The 19,575-nt window shown below is 45.3% G+C and overlaps 2 non-coding genes across 2 annotated transcripts; both read right to left on the bottom strand.

Annotated features, from left to right (window-relative positions):
- Positions 1 to 18,042: 18,042 nt before the first annotated feature.
- Trnat-ugu (transfer RNA threonine (anticodon UGU)) lies at positions 18,043 to 18,117 on the bottom strand. The gene has a single exon. It is a non-coding gene; the product is annotated as a tRNA-Thr (tRNA).
- Positions 18,118 to 19,179: 1,062 nt separating this feature from the next.
- On the bottom strand, positions 19,180 to 19,263 carry Trnal-cag (transfer RNA leucine (anticodon CAG)). The gene has a single exon. It is a non-coding gene; the product is annotated as a tRNA-Leu (tRNA).
- Between the last annotated feature and the right edge of the window lie 312 nt (positions 19,264 to 19,575).

Below are 19,575 nucleotides of genomic sequence, written 5' to 3'. Positions count from 1 at the left end.
CCATCCATAACACCGATTCCTACACCTTTTTCCCCTCCGCCGGTGTGCCCCAAGGCTCCGTCCTCTCCCCCCTTCTGTACTTGTTGTACACGGCGGACATGCCGCCGCCGCCACCCCCCGTCCACCTTCTCCAGTTTGCCGATGACACCGCCTTCCTTGCCCTTGCCCCCACCCTGCAACGCTCCCAACACCTTCTCCAATCCCATCTTGACCGGTTCACCGCTTGGTGCAACCAGTGGTTGCTCAAGGTCAATCCTTCCAAAACCCAGGCGATCATTGTAGGCAAAACCACTCCTTCCTTCCGCCTCCTTGATTTCTATCTCACCGTTTATGGCCGCCCCATCGCTCTCACCCCCACCCTTAAGTACCTTGGCGTCACCCTCGACCGTCGTCTCTCCTGGACTCCCCATCTCCAGACAATCCAAGCCAAGGCACGTTCCCGACTCCGTCTCCTTAAGCTCCTTTCTGGCCGTACGTGGGGTCTGGACCCCTCCACCATCCTCCACACCTATAAGTCCCTCATCCGCCCTATCCTCTGTTACGCCCATCCAGCCTGGATCTCCGCCCCCCCTTCCTTTTATAAATCCCTCCAAATCCTTGAACGCCATGCTCTCCGCCTTGCCTATCGCATCCGTCTCCCCTCCCCCACGCGGATCCTGTATGACCTTATCCCCTTCCCCCACCTCCTCCTCTTCCTCGAAAGGATACGAATCCTCTACACCTCCCGTAAACTTGATCCTCCTCACCCGCTCGTCTCCCCGATCCTCTCCCACCCCCGCCCGCTGCCGCGCCTATACTCCCATGTCCCGCCCGGTCTCCATCTCTCCACCCTCCTTACCCTCTCCCGAGGTGGCTTCCGCCAGCTCCCTCTCCCTGATGATGTCCTCCTCCCCTCCATCTACCCCTCCTATCAACTTTGATCCCCCCCCCTCCTCCTGTGTCCTATCCTTTAGGCACCCTCCCTCCCTCCTATCCCCTCCCTTCTCTTTCCTTTCCCCCCTCCCTCCTCCCCTCTCCCCCGGGCTTCCCCACCCCCTTCCTCCCTCCCCCTCTCTCCTTTGCCCATGGCCTCCCTGCTCTCCCCTCTCGCTCTCCCTCTCCACTTCCTCCTCCTCCTCTCTTGGCAGGTCCCCGGACTCGCACACGCTTAGTGAACATTCGCGCGCCGGAGATCATCGCCTTCTGTGTCTCGTGTGTGTGCCGCCGTTTAGTGTTTTTGGTGTCCGCCGTCCCACTACTACGTTCACTTGTGCCGTCGGATTCGTCAGTGTTGTGTGCGCCGTGCCAATGTGTTATCAGTGTTGTTATCGTCACGTGTGAACGACTCCGTGTTTTTTGTGTCTATGTGACATCTTTCTTTTGCCCGTCACTTTGTTTCATTGTCTTTCTCCGTTTTTCTACTTTTGTAAACCGCTGTGGCTGAAGAGCGGCGTAGTGTGCCGCTGCCAGCCTACTTGCTTTGTACAAGTATTAAAATAACAATAAAGTAAAAAAAAAAAAAAAAAAAAAAAAATGAAAAAGAATAATAAATGAATAACATGAAAAAACCTGTTACACCTCATTTCATGTTATTCATTTATTATTCTTTTTCATTATCTTTTGCTCTTTGATATGTCCGGCACTCTGACAACTTATCATCGATCTGTTTTATGTTTTATAAGTTTTTTTTTAAACAATACGCCAGTGTATTTTAGATAGTTCCTTCCCCCTTGGTCTGCTATGTGTTGTACGTACATTTTAAATTTGAATTACTGCACGATTCACAAATGCACTAGAGTTATTTAGTGTTAATATCTCGCAGAACCAGTAATACTATGTCTTCACGTGACACATGCCACATAGAGGGCGTGTCAAGCCCCGTCACACCGAGGTCTGGTGAACAAGTGCATGTAAACAGCGACCTCAGTCTATGTGATCGCCGTAAGCTTATTGACAACAGTGCTTACTAATTTAAGTTATATATTACAGGTATGTTCCTAACAAGTGTTATGTTCATATGCAGATGTAATTGTGATTTTCTGTTTTATACTCTCTGATTGCAATGTGAAAAAATTTTTAACTTCTAGCACTGAAGATGGTCACTAAGTGGCCGAAAATCGATTTTGCGATAATAAACAAAAATATACGACCAATGCTGTCTCTCCTTCCAGAGTACTTTGGTTTGGAGCCGAGTGGAGAGTCTCAACCAAAGGCTTCGTCGATTCTGTGACAATTTTGGCTGCAGATTTCTAGACCTCTGTTATTGGGTGGGCATTTGTAGGACTCCCCTGGATAGATCAGGGGGGTACTACACAAAGGAAGTAGTTACTCAGATGGTAGAGTACCTGACTGCACATGAAGGTTACATAGGCCGAGCGGTAGTTTGAGGTACGCTGACGAACACTCGCCAGGCGATACAAAGAAAAGAATTTTACCATCTTTGGGGTAAAGTCACTTAGACTGTCAAAATTTTGTCACTAAATTGTCGAATTATTCGTAACAAAGCTCGTAAATTTACTGCTCGCGCGTACAATATTCTTGGGATTCAGAGCTGGCTGAAAACTAAAGTAGAAGGCTCTGAGCTATTTAGAGAGTCATGGAATGTATATTGGAAAGACAGATTAGACGCCATAGGAGGGACAGTGTTCATTGAAGCTGTTAAAAAAGTTTCTGTTGAGATCTGACTGTGAGAGTGGAGTTATTCTGCCACATGTAACAGGTCTAGGTGAACCAACTTAATTGCTGGATGTTTTCATCGACCACTCAATTCTACTGTGACAGTGCACATTCATGCAAAGAAAGTGTATGGTCAACAGTGCATAAATACCCAGATCATGCAATACTAATTGATTCACTGCAGGACATTTCTGAAGAACAGACACAATGCATTCAGTATAACTGATTCGTCTCAATTGGCAACAAATTCACAACATTCACTGCAGATGCCCATTTATTTTCGACGTCCAGCTGGAATCTAAAATTAACTCCAGCACACTCTTGGCCTTGTGACATGGAGCATTGTCTTGCTGAAGAATGCCACTTCCGTCGAAAAATATGGTCATCATGAGGGGGTGTATGTGGTCTGCAGCCAGTATATGCTGCTCCTTGGGTGTCGTGATGCCTTGCACGAGCTACACTGGACCTATAGATGCCAGCGTCAGTGTTCCTCAGAGCATACTAAAGCCTCCGCCATCTTTGCTCCAGCCTGCGGCAGAGGTATCAGGAAGCTGTTCCCCTGGAAGAGGACGGATTCGCTCCCTCCCATCGGCACGATGAAGAAGAAATCGGGATTCACCAGACCATGCAACGCTCTGCCACTGCGCAAACGTCCAGTGCTGATGGTGACGTGCCCATTTCAGTCGTAGTTGTCGATGTCGTGGTGTTAACAAAGGCACATGCATGGGTCGTCGGCTGCGGTGGCCCATCGTTACGAGTGTTCGGCGCACTGCGTATTCCGACAGATTTTTACTCTGACCAGCATTGAAGTCTGATGATAGTTCCGTCACATTTCGTCGCCTGTCCTGTTTTAGCAGTATGTCCAGCCCGCAACGTCCGACATCTATAATGAGGGGTGGCTGCCCAATCCCACGTTACCTGCAGGTGGTTTCATCTTCGTTTCGTCACGTGTTGAAGATACCAAAGCACTCCTCGGACACCCGACAACTCGTGCAGTTTTCGAAATGCACGTGCCATGCCTCCGGGCCATCACATTTCCGCCCTCGGTCAAACTCAGATACTCGTAGATCACGCACATCCTCCATTCTGCACACTTTTCGATAATACACTCCTGGAAATTGAAATAAGAACACCGTGAATTCATTGTACCAGGAAGGGGAAACTTTATTGACACATTCCTGGGGTCAGATACATCACATGATCACACTGACAGAACCACAGGCACATAGACACAGGCAACAGAGCATGCACAATTTCGGCACTAGTACAGTGTATATCCACCTTTCGCAGCAATGCAGGCTGCTATTCTCCCATGGTGACGATCGTAGAGATGCTGGATGTAGTCCTGTGGAACAGCTTGCCATGCCATTTCCACCTGGCGCCTCAGTTGGACCAGCGTTCGTGCTGGACGTGCAGACCGCGTGAGACTACGCTTCATCCAGTCCCAAACATGCTCAATGGGGGACAGATCCGGAGATCTTGCTGGCCAGGGTAGTTGACTTACACCTTCTAGAGCACGTTGGGTGGCACGGGATACATGCGGACGTGCATTGTCCTGTTGGAACAGCAAGTTCCCTTGCCGGTCTAGGAATGGTAGAACGATGGGTTCGATGACGGTTTGGATGTACCGTGCACTATTCAGTGTCCCCTCGACGATCACCAGTGGTGTACGGCCAGTGTAGGAGATCGCTCCCCACACCATGATGCCGGGTGTTGGCCCTGTGTGCCTCGGTCGTATGCAGTCCTGATTGTGGCGCTCACCTGCACGGCGCCAAACACGCATACGACCATCATTGGCACCAAGGCAGAAGCGACTCTCATCGCTGAAGACGACACGTCTCCATTCGTCCCTCCATTCACGCCTGTCGCGACACCACTGGAGGCGGGCTGCACCATGTTGGGGCGTGAGCGGAAGACGGCCTAACGGTGTGCGGGACCGTAGCCGAGCTTCATGGAGACGGTTGCGAATGGTCCTCGCCGATACCCCAGGAGCAACAGTGTCCCTAATTTGCTGGGAAGTGGCGGTGCGGTCCCCTACGGCACTGCGTAGGATCCTACGGTCTTGGCGTGCATCCGTGCGTCGCTGCGGTCCGGTCCCAGGTCGACGGGCACGTGCACCTTCCGCCGACCACTGGCGACAACATCGATGTACTGTGGAGACCTCACGCCCCACGTGTTGAGCAATTCGGCGGTACGTCCACCCGGCCTCCCGCATGCCCACTATACGCCCTCGCTCAAAGTCCGTCAGCTGCACATACGGTTCACGTCCACGCTGTCGCGGCATGCTACCAGTGTTAAAGACTGCGATGGAGCTCCGTATGCCACGGCAAACTGGCTGACACTGACGGCGGCGGTGCACAAATGCTGCGCAGCTAGCGCCATTCGACGGCCAACACCGCGGTTCCTGGTGTGTCCGCTGAGCCGTGCGTGTGATCATTGCTTGCACAGCCCTCTCGCAGTGTCCGGAGCAAGTATGGTGGGTCTGACACACCGGTGTCAATGTGTTCTTTTTTCCATTTCCAGGAGTGTAGGTCGATGGTCACAATGATCTGGCTGATCAGTGTAAATTTCGCTGCAGGTGCGAGTGTATCACATCGACGGAGCACCCCTGTTCAAAAAGATGAAGAATTTACTGACGCTCACAGGATCGCTGTACACTATGGCATCTGCTTAGTAACAATCATAAATCAGACGCTGCTGTCGACTCTGCTCAAAGAATAACATATATTTTAATAACACGCGTTTTTCAGGTGCCTGCCAGCGTGGAAGCCACGTTGCTGAGATTTCGGTAGCTACCACGCTATGCACTGCTCCCACAATATTAGTAGTAGTAGTAGTAGTAGTGACGGGAAGTAGTGAGAATAATAAATTACTCCACCGCGAAGGCTCACGGGATCCTTGCATGATGTCCAACAGCATTGAGCCCGCAGGCTGCGTATTGGACGATATGTGGAGATGCAGGCGTGTGGCTGTATCAAGAAGTTACTAGCCTGTCACGTGAGTTTTAAAAAATATAACAGCCCGAATGTTTTTTACCAATGGCACTCTGAGAGAAGTATTTATAAATCGTTCAGTGGTATTTTATATGACCACGAGTCTGAGTAATCGATTTTCACGTTGAATAATTAAAATTATAGAGGTTATTTTGCGTTTGTCCCCCACATCTTAAACACAGTTTAGTGAAATTAGCTGCATCAGTAGCAAAATCCTATGACTAAAGAGGCCAGACGGCAGCACTTCCGCTCATACGCTGTAAGTGTGGATGCAGTTATACTATGTTTTGTATGTGTGCTGCGACGTGGATATCCCCAGGGCCACAGGTTGGGTGGATGTGACCTCTTTTGTATGCACAGTGCTACTGAACACACCAAATCGCGTACTAATGGGGGAATATTATTTGTAATGCCATCCAGATCCAGTTTATAGTATGAGTGTAATTTGTTAAATAATAAAAGTGCATGACAGTAAAATGTAAAACATTGAATCAGTTGGATGGCGACAGCAGCTCGTTGGTAGATGAATGATGGCCCTGGGTGAGAAATGTCGAGTAAACTGCATATTCAACCGAAAAAATGGTTAGAAGCGAGATACAACTTTAAAAAATATGGTCAAGGCCGAGCAAAATGTAACATGTGCCAATCTGTAAGGGGCAGTCAAATGAAAACCGAACACCCATCACAATGGGACAGTGGAATGGTTCCATTCAAAAGTGATCACCATTCGTGTTAAGACACTTATCCCAGTGGAAGATGACAGGAATTCCTGTTTTGTGGAACACAGTCAGTCGCTGACGTATCCACTACCGGATCCACTCTTGAACTTCCTCGTCCCACTGAAATCGACGTCCACACATGTCTTTCTTCAAGTCACCAAAGATCTGAAAATAGCTTAGTGAAGGATCTGGGATGTATGGAGGATGTTGCAGTGTTTCCATACCAAATCACTGAAGCTTATTCTTCATTCGATCCTATCCAATAACGTCCCTATAGTAAGTTGCCCTGATTTTGGAAAGAGATTTGCATCTCAGTTTTCCAGAGAGCATTCTGGTGCCTTCTGCACAGATCCAACGTTTATAAATCTGGATATTATTGCGTTGGTGATTCAGAAAAATCTGATCATCGTACGTGGGGGTAGCAAAAGCCGTCAAACGCCGACGCGACACGGCAACACACGGACGTCGGGTGGGTTGCCAGCTCAGCCCCTGCGACTGCACCACGTGCCGATTGCATTAGCAGCGCGACCTGCAGGGGGTCTCCGCGTATACCGGACCACAGTACAGAGGGCGTGCAAATCAGCAGGAAAGGTCACTCATACCACAAACCTTTTGCTGCTTCCGCCTATGTTACGGGCAGCCAGTCAGGAAGATGTGTACCTCCGACGTGCTGGTATTTAGGGCCCGGTCCGCGACCATCATGTCAGATTCCACACAGCCAGCCAAGGGAGGAAGTCTGCTCCGGATGCAGCACAGCCGACCGCACGCCACCGTCGCCGCCAAGGGACCTCGGAACCAGTTTGCGGGCCTGTTGGTATTGTCAGACTCAAAAATGGTTCAGATGGTTCTGAGCACTATGGGACTCAACATCTGAGGTCATCAGTCCCATAGAACTTAGAACTACTTAAACCTAGCTAACCTAAGGACATCACACACACCCATGCCCGAGGCAGGATTCGAACCCGCGACCGTAGCGGTCGCGCGGTTCCAGACTGAAGGGCCTAGAACCGCTCGGCCACACCGGCCGGATATTGTCAGACTCACTTGGGAAGACTGTAGAAAGTGTGAACTTGTACAGACTGTAACTTAAGGGTTAATCTGGTCTGATATGCTCCGCTCATGGAGAGCAAGGACTTCAACATTTGATAGTCAAGTAGTACAGAACGACCTCTGACTGCGAAATCCATCCTTTTGTTGTTCCAAGTGCTTGCGTTTAGTAGTGAACTTATTTCCTTGTTGGGACTGAGTTACAAAGTTGGTTACTTGTTTCTTATGACGGTCAACGAAGACCATTTGTGTTGAATTCATTGTGTTCTTAAATATAGGGGATGAATTACACGCTCGTCTGTTTCTTGTAGAAATGTTCAAGGCGGGATACTTTACTACGCATATTACTTTTTACATCTTTTTGATGATTATATCAGTAAATCACTGCAGCTTCAACTTGAACAACATTAATTGAGAGGAAATAAATTAGTACTTTTAAGGTAACTTTTTATCACTCCATCTTTCCCTCCCGCAGCTTCCTGATGAGGTGACCCATTCAATTAAAAATAAATATTGTCAGAGGATTATAGCTCAATGAATTGAAACAGCACTGTTGCGATGTTTCCAATTTACTGCAGGTGCCATTACGAGAAACATATTATTTTCTATTAATCTGAACAGTTAACCAGGTCCTTTTTTAATTATATGAATTAATTAAATGTTATATTGTGTATAATGAAACTTCAACTGCATTAGCACTTGGCAGCATTTATAATTATCAATTTGACAGCTGTACGATAGTATTGGATTGTATCTGAGCATAAACACGCTTGTTTCGTCACTTGTATGGTGAATTCGGGTGTGTGGCAGGCAGCTTTCACAAATAACGGCAAGTACATGAGACGTTAACATTTCACATGTTCCGGAGCTAGAACTGGCGTATTCCACAGTGACTTGCTGCTGCGTTTGGAGCGCCTAGTCCCGCGCAATGGTCCCATTCCGAAGCTGTTGACAGCGCTGGGGAAATGTTCAAATGTGTATGAAATCTTATGGGACGTATCTGCTAAGGTCATCAGTCCCTAAGCATACACACTACTTAGTCTAAATTATCCTAAGGACAAACACACACGCCCATGCCCGAGGGAGGATTCGAACCTCCACCGGGACCAGCCGCACAGTCCATGACTGCAGCGCCTTAGACCGCTCGCAGCTCTGGGGAATAGGCAGCGATATATTAGGTACTACATAAGCTTCCAGCAATGTCTTACGTTGGGGATGAAACTTGTTAGTATCACCAGCGGTATCTTCTTCAATCAGCGTTGCTAGTCTGATGTAAAAACACCAGACAGAGGGCTCTCACGACACGTGACTTCGAAAGTTTTCGAAAAAAATGATAAATGTTACAAAACATCGCAAATTGATTTAATTTACGTGGGGGCGGGGGAGCGGGGGGGGGGGGGACGCGGGAGAACTAGGAGGGGGGGTGGAAGGAAGTCGTAACTGCGCAAGAGATAACATCGCTAGACTAAATTTCAGAGATTAACATCTTCAATGAAGGACTTGTATCTGTGGACATGGCGAGCGTTTCAGTGCATTCAAGAAGTCCCACCTATATCGGTATGTGTATTCTAGATCTCTCGAAGCTCAATCTTAGGTTCTTCATATGGATACAGCCAGTTTCATCTACTGGTAAAAGGCTGCGATCCACGTGAAGAAATTAAGAAGAATCTCGAAACATTTGATACGTCTGGATATGCGACCAGTGATCCTTTAGGAATAACACCACAAAATAAGGAGGTTCTTGGCCTGATAAAAGGCGAGGCGAGTGTGTGGAGTTTGTAGGGCTCGGGTCGAAAATCTATGCATACCGAAGAGATGCAGGTGCCACGGCTAAGCGTATGCATCATACAGTCTCAAAGACTGTCTCGATATATGATTACAAGAGATCCGTACTCGAGAGTGTTATCTTGTTTCACAAACTGTGTACCAGATAGTTGTCCTATGGAGAGATCATAAGGTGCATACTGTGCTGAAGCCAAAAGTAAGGATATCACGCCATAATGACAAATGGTTCATCTCTGGGGATGGGATCGGTGCCCTCCCATACTTACACCATTTGTGGCTCTGTGTTTATTTGAAAGTAGTGGATGTAATTGTGGAACTGTGTGTGTGGGGGCTTCTTCAACTGTTGCTGCCAGTTACTGTTTCCCATATACACTCCTGGAAATGGAAAAAAGAACACATTGACACCGGTGTGTCAGACCCACCATACTTGCTCCGGAGACTGCGAGAGGGCTGTACAAGCAATGATCAAACGCACGGCACAGCGGACACACCAGGAACCGCGGTGTTGGCCGTCGAATGGCGCTAGCTGCGCAGCATTTGTGCACCGCCGCCGTCAGTGTCAGCCAGTTTGCCGTGGCATACGGAGCTCCATCGCAGTCTTTAACACTGGTAGCATGCCGCGACAGCGTGGACGTGAACCGTATGTGCAGTTGACGGACTTTGAGCGAGGGCGTATAGTGGGCATGCGGGAGGCCGGGTGGACGTACCGCCGAATTGCTCAACACGTGGGGCGTGAGGTCTCCACAGTACATCGATGTTGTCGCCAGTGGTCGGCGGAAGGTGCACGTGCCCGTCGACCTGGGACCGGACCGCAGCGACGCACGGATGCACGCCAAGACCGTAGGATCCTACGCAGTGCCGTAGGGGACCGCACCGCCACTTCCCAGCAAATTAGGGACACTGTTGCTCCTGGGGTATCGGCGAGGACCATTCGCAACCGTCTCCATGAAGCTGGGCTACGGTCCCGCACACCGTTAGGCCGTCTTCCGCTCACGCCCCAACATCGTGCAGCCCGCCTCCAGTGGTGTCGCGACAGGCGTGAATGGAGGGACGAATGGAGACGTGTCGTCTTCAGCGATGAGAGTCGCTTCTGCCTTGGTGCCAATGATGGTCGTATGCGTGTTTGGCGCCGTGCGGGTGAGTGCCACAATCAGGACTGCATACGACCGAGGCACACAGGGCCAACACCCGGCATCATGGGAGCGATCTCCTACACTGGCCGTACACCACTGGTGATCGTCGAGGGGACACTGAATAGTGCACGGTACATCCAAACCGTCATCGAACCCATCGTTCTACCATTCCTAGACCGGCAAGGGAACTTGCTGTTCGAACAGGACAATGCACGTCCGCATGTATCCCGTGCCACCCAACGTGCTCTAGAAGGTGTAAGTCAACTACCCTGGCCAGCAAGATCTCCGGATCTGTCCCCAATTGAGCATGTTTGGGACTGGATGAAGCGTCGTCTCACGCGGTCTGCACGTCCAGCACGAACGCTGGTCCAACTGAGGCGCCAGGTGGAAATGGCATGGCAAGCCGTTCCACAGGACTACATCCAGCATCTCTACGATCGTCTCCATGGGAGAATAGCAGCCTGCATTGCTGCGAAAGGTGGATATACACTGTACTAGTGCCGACATTGTGCATGCTCTGTTGCCTGTGTCTATGTGCCTGTGGTTCTGTCAGTGTGATCATGTGATGTATCTGACCCCAGGAACGTGTCAATAAAGTTTCCCCTTCCTGGGACAATGAATTCACGGTGTTCTTATTTCAATTTCCAGGAGTGTATTGTGAAGAAAAAAAGAAAAGTTCATAAAGAAAATACAAATAATGTATATAGAAAGAAAAAGTGAATAATTGCATACAGAAACAAAATGGGAAACATAGTCTTCAAGTTCAACTAGCTTCAGTGTAATGTTCGTGAAAAATAAAAATTAAGTCACTGTATATGTATGTAAGAAGAAATATGGCTGTGTAAGTACACCAATAAAAATGTAATTATTGTTATACGAAAAAACTATTACAAGTAGCTCTGTACAAAAAAAATTTAATAGACAAAAACAATAAGTTATTGCAAAAATATACTGTATTGCAAAAAATCAATTGATAGTAACTTAATTTGTTATATCACTTACTTCCCAACATTTTCGCTAGAGACGTTTTATTTATAACCTTGAATTTAAGTAGTCCACTTACCAAAGTTCCTGTGGATGTCTTTGATCTTTCCCTGGTCATTCCCCTGAGGAGGGAGAGGGGGAGGCCTTTTTTATAAGTCGCCCAGTGAAACCTGACACCAGAAATGTTGTGGATTAGCAAGACAGCCAACCCACTGGAAGGAAGCCGAAAGGCACGCGTTTAATCTCACGCAGGCTGGCGTGAGGTCTGGAACAGGACAAGGAATTGAGACTAGCAAAAAACGTACGTAGCTGCTGGAATACTTAACTTTAATCCATAATTGGTGAACATCGCTCTTGACGGTACATGTTTTACAGCATCAATAGTAACTGGTAATGGCGCCTTGCTAGGTCGTAGCAAATGACGTAGCTGAAAGCTATACTAACTATCGTCTCGGCAAATGAGAGCGTATTTTGTCAGTGAACCATCGATAGCAAAGTCGGCTGTATAACTGGGGCGAGTGCTAGGAAGTCTCTCTAGACCTGCCGTGTGGCGGCGCTCGGTCTGCAATCACTGATAGTGGCGACACGCGGGTCCGACGTATACTAACGGACCGCGGCCGATTTAAAGGCTACCACCTAGCAAGTGTGGTGTCTGGCGGTGACACCACAAGAAATCCCTATCTGTGACCTTGGTATCTGTCCTCGTATGAACTGTGCTCCGTTACTAACATCTTCATGCCCCACTCGATTAATCTATCTCCTGTAAAATCACATTAAAAAGGCTTTTACTAGTTTTGCTTTTTACCCCATCCTTCAGTTTTCGCAGGTACACACAGCTGTACTCTAAACACGATATTTCATTAATTGCTTCTCGTCTGAAGGTTTACGTTTTTAGACGTCATCAGCTGTTTCCTTTTATATAAATTCTCATTGCCTTGTGGGATCAATTCTTGCTGCTACGCCTGTTTTTGCACCTTCCTTCCTGATATATTCTGTCCCAGTAGCCTACTGCTAAACCGCTTGCCTCGAAAACAGCAGGTCACGGAATCGAATCCCAGTCGGACCCCGAATTTTTCAGTCTGCCTTTAGCTCCCAATGATTTGTCAAGAATAACGTGTGGTTCAGGTTCCACGCTAAACTGTAGCCCCTTACCCTGGCAAAATTACTGGGGCAGGTTAGCGATAAGCAAAAAAAGTCGCCGAAGTGGCGAACGATTGAGAAACCTGAATCAGGCCATTTGACCTCACGATATTATCATTGACACATAATTTACTTTCGACATAACAAAATTCATCCATGTCTTTCAGAACTTCTTTTCCAAGTTTAATTTGCAGATACTGCCTCCTTCCCACCCCCCCCCCCCCCCCCGGCCATCCCTCTTTCTCATTGAGCACTGAGCACCTACAGGATACGCCATTACGTAAGTTTCATTTTTCTTGAAGTATTCTGTAAATATATTTGTATACGAATTAGCTTATTTTAAATTGATCTAAACTCGTAAATACTTTGAAATGTCCTACATCTTTGTAAAAAGAAATCTATGGATGAATAAACCTACTACTACACTTTATCCAGTAGCTAGGGCATGGTCCACTTCATGAAGCACCCGACTCCATTCCTGTCCAGCTTTGAACTACTGCTACGAAAAAAGTGGAGGGTATCATGCTAATTTTCCGCCTGTGACAAGCATCTCACATACCTGAAACAGTCCTTCACTTGCCTGGTGGCCTCCTCAATACACACCTTAAATGTCAGCAGTGAAAATGAACACTCTTAATTTTGGTTTGTTGCATCACTCATTCGTCCCTCCAGTGTGCTTTGCATAAAGAGAATGAATGGCTCTCCTGTTCCTGCATTTGGTTAATACATTGCCTACGACTGAAAAATGTATTCCAATTCACTATAGTAACAGCCTTCTTCAAAACTACGAACCCAACTCATACTTCGTTGTTTTTCCTGGTACTTTCCTTGTAAGACAAAACCTCTGTGTTTATTGGAATCAAAGGGGCACATTTTTTATGTTAGGTTACATATAAAGTGCACTGAAAGAAGACCGTAATACATAAATAAGTTTCCATAAAAATATAATTTGTTTCATCAGAACTGAATTCATGAATGTTCCGTGCCTCTCGGAACAGCACGTAACCACCGGGCTGGAGAAGTTAAATATGAGGGATTATAGATTATCATCATTTTTACGATGGAAAAAGGAGGAGTTGCGACATTTGTACATGGTGTAAGTAGGCTGTTTAGGTTTTTATGTTGGTAACGCCACGTAGCGCTCTGACTGTGCTGTGTTCAGTCTGTGGCTGGTTTGCATTGTTGGAATATTTACTATTGTAGTGTTGCGCTGTTGGGTGTTAACAGCGCGTGGCGTTGCGCAGTTGGAGGTGAGCCGCCAGCAGTGGTGGATGTGGGGAGAGAGATGGCGGAGTTTTGAGAGCGGATGATCTGGACGTGTGTCCATCAGAGACAGTAAATTTGGAACACTGGTTGTCATGAACTTTTGAACGCTATTAAGGTAAATACATTGTTTGTTCTCTATCAAAATCTTTCATTTGCTAACTATGCCTATCAGCAGTTAGTGCCTTCGGTAGTTAGAATCTTTTATTTAGCTGGCAGTATTGGCGCTCGCTGTATTGCATTAGTTCGAGTAACGAAGATTTTTGTGAGGTAAGTGATTCATGAAAGGTATGGGTATAGTCAGTCAGGGCCATTCTTTTGTAGGGAATGTTGAAAGTCAGATTGCGTTAAGCTAAAAATATTGTGTGTCAGTTTAGTGATGATCAGAATAAGTAAAGAGAGAAATGTCTGAGTACGTTCAGTTTTGCTGTTTGAAAATCAAATAACGTAAGGGGTTTATCAGCACAGTAATTCATTAATTTTTCTAAGGGGACGTTACAATGGACACATCGAAAAACAGTGAAACAATGTTTTTGTGTTGATCAGAACCTATAAGCATGTGCTTGTTAGTTGTTATTGCAGAACACTTCTTTGGTAACTGTAACAGTCTACAGATCCGATATCACTTGCATACTTCAGTATTTAAATTCATGAAAATGTCGAAAAGTATGACCATCCTGACAGAAATAAGTAATGCCGTCAGTAAGAGTAAAACTAGCGCGATATTGTCAAACTGGAGTAACTTAGTAGATTTCCTTCGTGTAGCGAAGCAGCTTAAAACACTTAAGAAAGGCAGTGCTCCTGGTCCAGATAGTATACTATGCTAATACAGTAGTTCCATACTTAGTAATCAAATACAACCGCTCACTCGTAGAGAGATCGGTATCCAGAGATGTGAAAGTTGCACAAGTCACATCTACACTCGAGAAAAATTGATGCCATATTTTTGGATTTCCAAATGGCTTTTGGACCGTTGCTCACAAGTGGCTCCTAATTAAATTGCATGCCTCTCATTTGTGTGACTGCATTTGTGATTACGTCTCAGAAAGATCACAGTTCGTAATAATTAAAGGAAAGTCATCGACTAAAACGGATCTGGTGTTCCCCAAGGAAGTGTTACAGGTCCTCTGTTCTTCGCGATCTACATAAACGATTTAGGAGACAATCTGTGTAGTCATCTTGGATTGTTTGCAAATGATGCTGTCATTTACCGTAATATAAAGTCATCAGATCATCAAAACGAATTGCAGTATGATTTAGGCAAGACATCTGTATGCAAAAAGTGGTAATTGACTCTAAATCATGAAAAGTGTTGTCATCCACGTGAACAAAAAAGAGAATCCACTAAATTTCAGTTACATGATAAATCGAACAAATCTTAAGGCTGTAAACTCAAGTAAATACTTTGGGATTACAATTACGGGTAACTTAAATTGGAAAAATTACATTAATAAAGCAGTCGGGAAAGCAAACCAAAGACTGCGATTTATTGACACAACACTTAGTAAATGTAACAGGTTTACCAAAGAGATTGCTTACACCACGCTTGTACGTCCTCTTCTGGAGTATTGCTCTGCAGTGTGGGCTCCGTATCAGATACGATTGACGGTGGACATAAAAAAAAAAGTTCAAAGAAGGGCAGCTCGTTTTGTACTATCGCGAAACAGGGGAGAGAGTGCCACGGATATGATATACGAATTGAGGTGGCAGTCATTAAAACAAAGTCGTTTTTCTCTGCGGCTTGACCTTCTCAGGAAATTCCAGTCACTAACATTCTCCTCAGGCTGCGAAAATATTTTGTTAGCGCTCACCTACATAAGGAGAAATGATCATTATAATAAAATAAATCAAAGCTAGCGTGGAAACATTTAATTTGTTTTTCCCGTGCACTGTTCAAATGTGGAGCAGTGGAGTAGCACTTTCAACTATCATTTTATTAATGTGACAGCAAATACAGGATTAAATGGCTCAGTTGAAGAAGCAAGAGAATAGATTAAAAATGTCATTCTACAAAACTTTAAACAACTAGAAGCAGCACCAACATACTTCACTGAAGTTAATAAAATTATAAAAGAACTACAAAACAAATGCTCTTGTGGGGTTAATGATATTCCAAAGAGAATTCACGAAAAGTTGTTCCAACTTAATAAGTGATGTCCTTAGTCATACATGCAATGCATCACTGGCGCAGGGAATTTTTCCAGATTGTTTAATATATGCAATTATTAAACCACGTCATAAGAATAATGACGAGGCAGACTTAAGCAATTATCATCCAGTTCCGTTTCTAACATTTTCTTCCAAAATATTCGAAAAAGAAAAAGTAATGTAGTCAAAAGTAGTCGCATATTTGAGTGGAAACAATTTACTTGTCATATTGCAGTTAGGATTCTAGATAGGTTGCTCGACTGAGAATGCCATTTATACATTCACTCATCAAATAGTACAAATGATAATATATCGCCAGTTGGTATTTCTTGTGATATCTCAAAGGCTTTGGAGCGTGTAGAGCATAATACTCTCTTAGAATAACTCAAGTTTTATGAAACTGATGTCTTTACAGCTTGGATTATACTTGGCAAACACAATGCAAAATAATTTAATGTCGGAAAGGTAGAAAGTTTTAATGACAGGTAAAAGTCACAAACGCAGTCCCACAGGATTTTTGATCCACTCCTATTGCTTATCTATGTGAATGATCTTCCACTTACCATGTAACAAACAAAACTGGTACTTCTTGCAGACGATACAAGTGTTATAATAAATCCCATTAGACGTGCGGTTCTAGGCGCTGCAGTCTGAAACCGCGAGACCGCTACCGTTGCAGGTTCGAATCCTGCCTCGGGTATGGATGTGTGTGATGTCCTTAGGTTAGTTAGGTTTAACTAGTTCTAAGTTCTAGGGGACTAATGACCTCAGAAGTTGAGTCCCATAGTGCTCCGAGCCATTTGAACCATTTTTGAAATCCCATTAGAGAGAAAGCAAGAGAAGAATATGGAGAAAACACGCTACACTCAGTACTGTACAACAAACAGTCATACCAACAGTTTAAGTAGCAGCAGTCGGTAAGTGGGGTAGAATGCTACAAATGTTGGGGTTTACAGACAGATTATAACTTGAACTGGAAGAAGCATATTACTTAGCTTCTCAAACAACCTGAGTTCAGCTACTTGTGCTCTTCGTATAATTGCTAATCTTGGAAACAAACGTATCATCTTACTGACATATTTAGCATAATTCACTTCATTATGTCTTACGGAATAATTTTCTGTATCAATTCATAATTTAGATAGAAAGCATCGATTGCACAAAAGCGAGCAGTAACAATAATATCCGTTGTTCAGCAACGAAGCAGTTAGGCATTTTAAGTGTGCCGTCACAATATTTATTTTTGCTAATGAAATTCGTCATAAATAATCCATCACAATTTTGAACAACAGTAATGTACACACCTACAACACAAGAGGGGAGAAATGACCTTTATTACCGATTGTTAAAGCTGTCAGTGGCTGAGAGAGGAGTTTAATATGCAGCAACATAAAATCTCTTACAGGCAGCGGTGCTCCGCAAATTTAAAATCATGTCTCCTGGACATTTCCTCTTATTCCACTGAATAGTTTCTACGGCTTCGAAACTGGTACATAGCAAAAAATAAAAGAACTGAAAAATTGTTTTTTAAATGTAGTTGCATGAGTAGGAATAAAATGATGTGTTCATTAATGTTAACACTAATCACATTTACTTATCCTGCAATCTGACTTGTTTCATATTATTTCGATAAAAGGATTGCTCAAATGACCTATGGAACATGTAACTAACTACCTAAACAGTCCTTCTGCTACTCACTTCACACAATGTTTTGCGGTTTCCCAATCACGCTGTTGTTGCTGTCTTCAGTCCAAAGGCTGGTTTGATGCAGCTCTGCACGTCACCGGGTCCTGCTAAGTCCCTCGTCTCTGCATAATTACTGCGGCCCATATTCACTTACATGTGCTTATTTTATTCGAACCTTTATCTTATTCTACGATTTTTACCTCACACGCTTCCTACAAATAGACGATACCTTGAGGCCCCAGATTGTGCCCTATCAACCGATCACTTCTGTTAGTCAAGTTGCGATACAGTTACTCAGTCTATCTATGTAATCTTCAATATTCTTCTGTAGTGTTTTTTAACTATATATATGACGGTAATATCTGTTCCCGAAAGAACAGTTACCGTGGATGACCATGCAGCTTTGCTAGAAATGAAATGATAATTAAATAGACACCCTAGCTGCAAGCAGGCGTTGATACACTTCATTGGGGACATGTTGAAAATGTGTGCCCCGACCGGGACTCGAACCCGGGATCTCCTGCTTACATGGCAGACGCTCTATCCATCTGAGCCACCGCGGGCACAGAGGATAGCATCACATTTCAAAAGCCTCCATTTTCTTTTTGTCTGAATTGCTTATCGTCTACGTTTCACTTCCCTACAAGTGTTATACTTCAGATAATTGCCTACAAAAACGTTTCCTAACATTTAAATTTATATTCAATGTTAAGAAACTTCTATTTTTAGTAATGCTTTTCTTGACTGCTAGTCTGCATTTATGTTTTCTCTACTTCGACTTTTCCTACCTAAACAGCAAATCTCGTCTACTACTTTTAGTGACTCATCCCCTAATCTAATTTCCTTCCTAGAATCACCTGATGTTATTCGCTTACGTTCCATTACGGGTGGTCAGCGTATTTGACTGCCAAGGCCTGTGTTAGATTCGCAGTACTGGCAAGGAATTCCCCTTGGTGTGAGGACTGAATTGGACGCCATCCAGCCTTGTGACGCCGAGTGAGGAGCTACTTGGCCGCACAGTAGCGGCTCCACGTCAGCTAAACCGACGACGACTGAAAGTGCGGTGTGCGGACCTCCTCCCCTCCATACCGCATCCAAATGACGCCACTGGCAGAGGATGATGTGGCAACCAGACGGTTCCGACTGGCCCATCTATGTCTGGAACAGCCGTCAATACCTTGCATTAGGTTAGTTTTACTTCTGTTCGAGTTCATCTTATTATCTCTTTCACTGTCGCTACCGTTCTCTCCAACTCCTCTGCCACGTCCGTTGCCATCTCTGACAGACTTACGATGTCAATAACAAATGTGAAAGTTTTTTTTTCCTTCCTAATCGTTAATTCCTTATCAAACAGTACCTACTACTGACGTTGCATCGTATCGAAAATTACGATGTTAAAATGATATACTGCTTGCATAGTACAGGCATGTGACTGGCGGCACATACTGAAACACAAATGATCACGTAAGTGCTAAATAACTTTCGGGATATCTTTACGTAGGAAGAGATATGACTTCCACCGACGGATTGATTGCGGGAAATAGCTTATCAAAAAATTTTCATCAGCCGGGTTGCTGAGGGTACTGTTGACTACCAGTAATGACTGAGTGAGAGGAGAAAAATTGTTGTCAGGAGTGGGATTCGAACCCACGCCCACAGAAGTGGACTGCGACCTGAACGCAGCGCCTTAGACCGCTCGGCCATCCTGACATCCTTCGCATTGGCTACCCGTATTAGTATTAGTAGTTCATTCTGTGCTCAACTTATCTTCAAAGGAAGATCTTTTTCCTGCGGCCGTGGAGCTTCCAGGGTGACCTGCTAAGGCCACGCCCTGCGCTCGGCCTGCGCAACTGGGATCCTGCCTACTTCCTCACTGCAACTTCTCGCGGCTTGTCTCAGGATCACGGACAGGTAGGTGGTATTGGTATCCAATCGAAAGACTGACAAAGAAAAACATCTGTCTTTCCAGGCACTTGTTTTTTTGTTTTCTTTAGAAATCGGCCGAATATAAAAATCTCACCA

Source organism: Schistocerca nitens, chromosome 4 (genome assembly GCF_023898315.1).
Source record: "Schistocerca nitens isolate TAMUIC-IGC-003100 chromosome 4, iqSchNite1.1, whole genome shotgun sequence".
NCBI lineage: Eukaryota > Metazoa > Arthropoda > Insecta > Orthoptera > Acrididae > Schistocerca > Schistocerca nitens.
The sequence above is the reverse complement of the archived record's forward strand: the minus strand, read 5'-3'. Positions and strand labels throughout refer to the sequence as shown.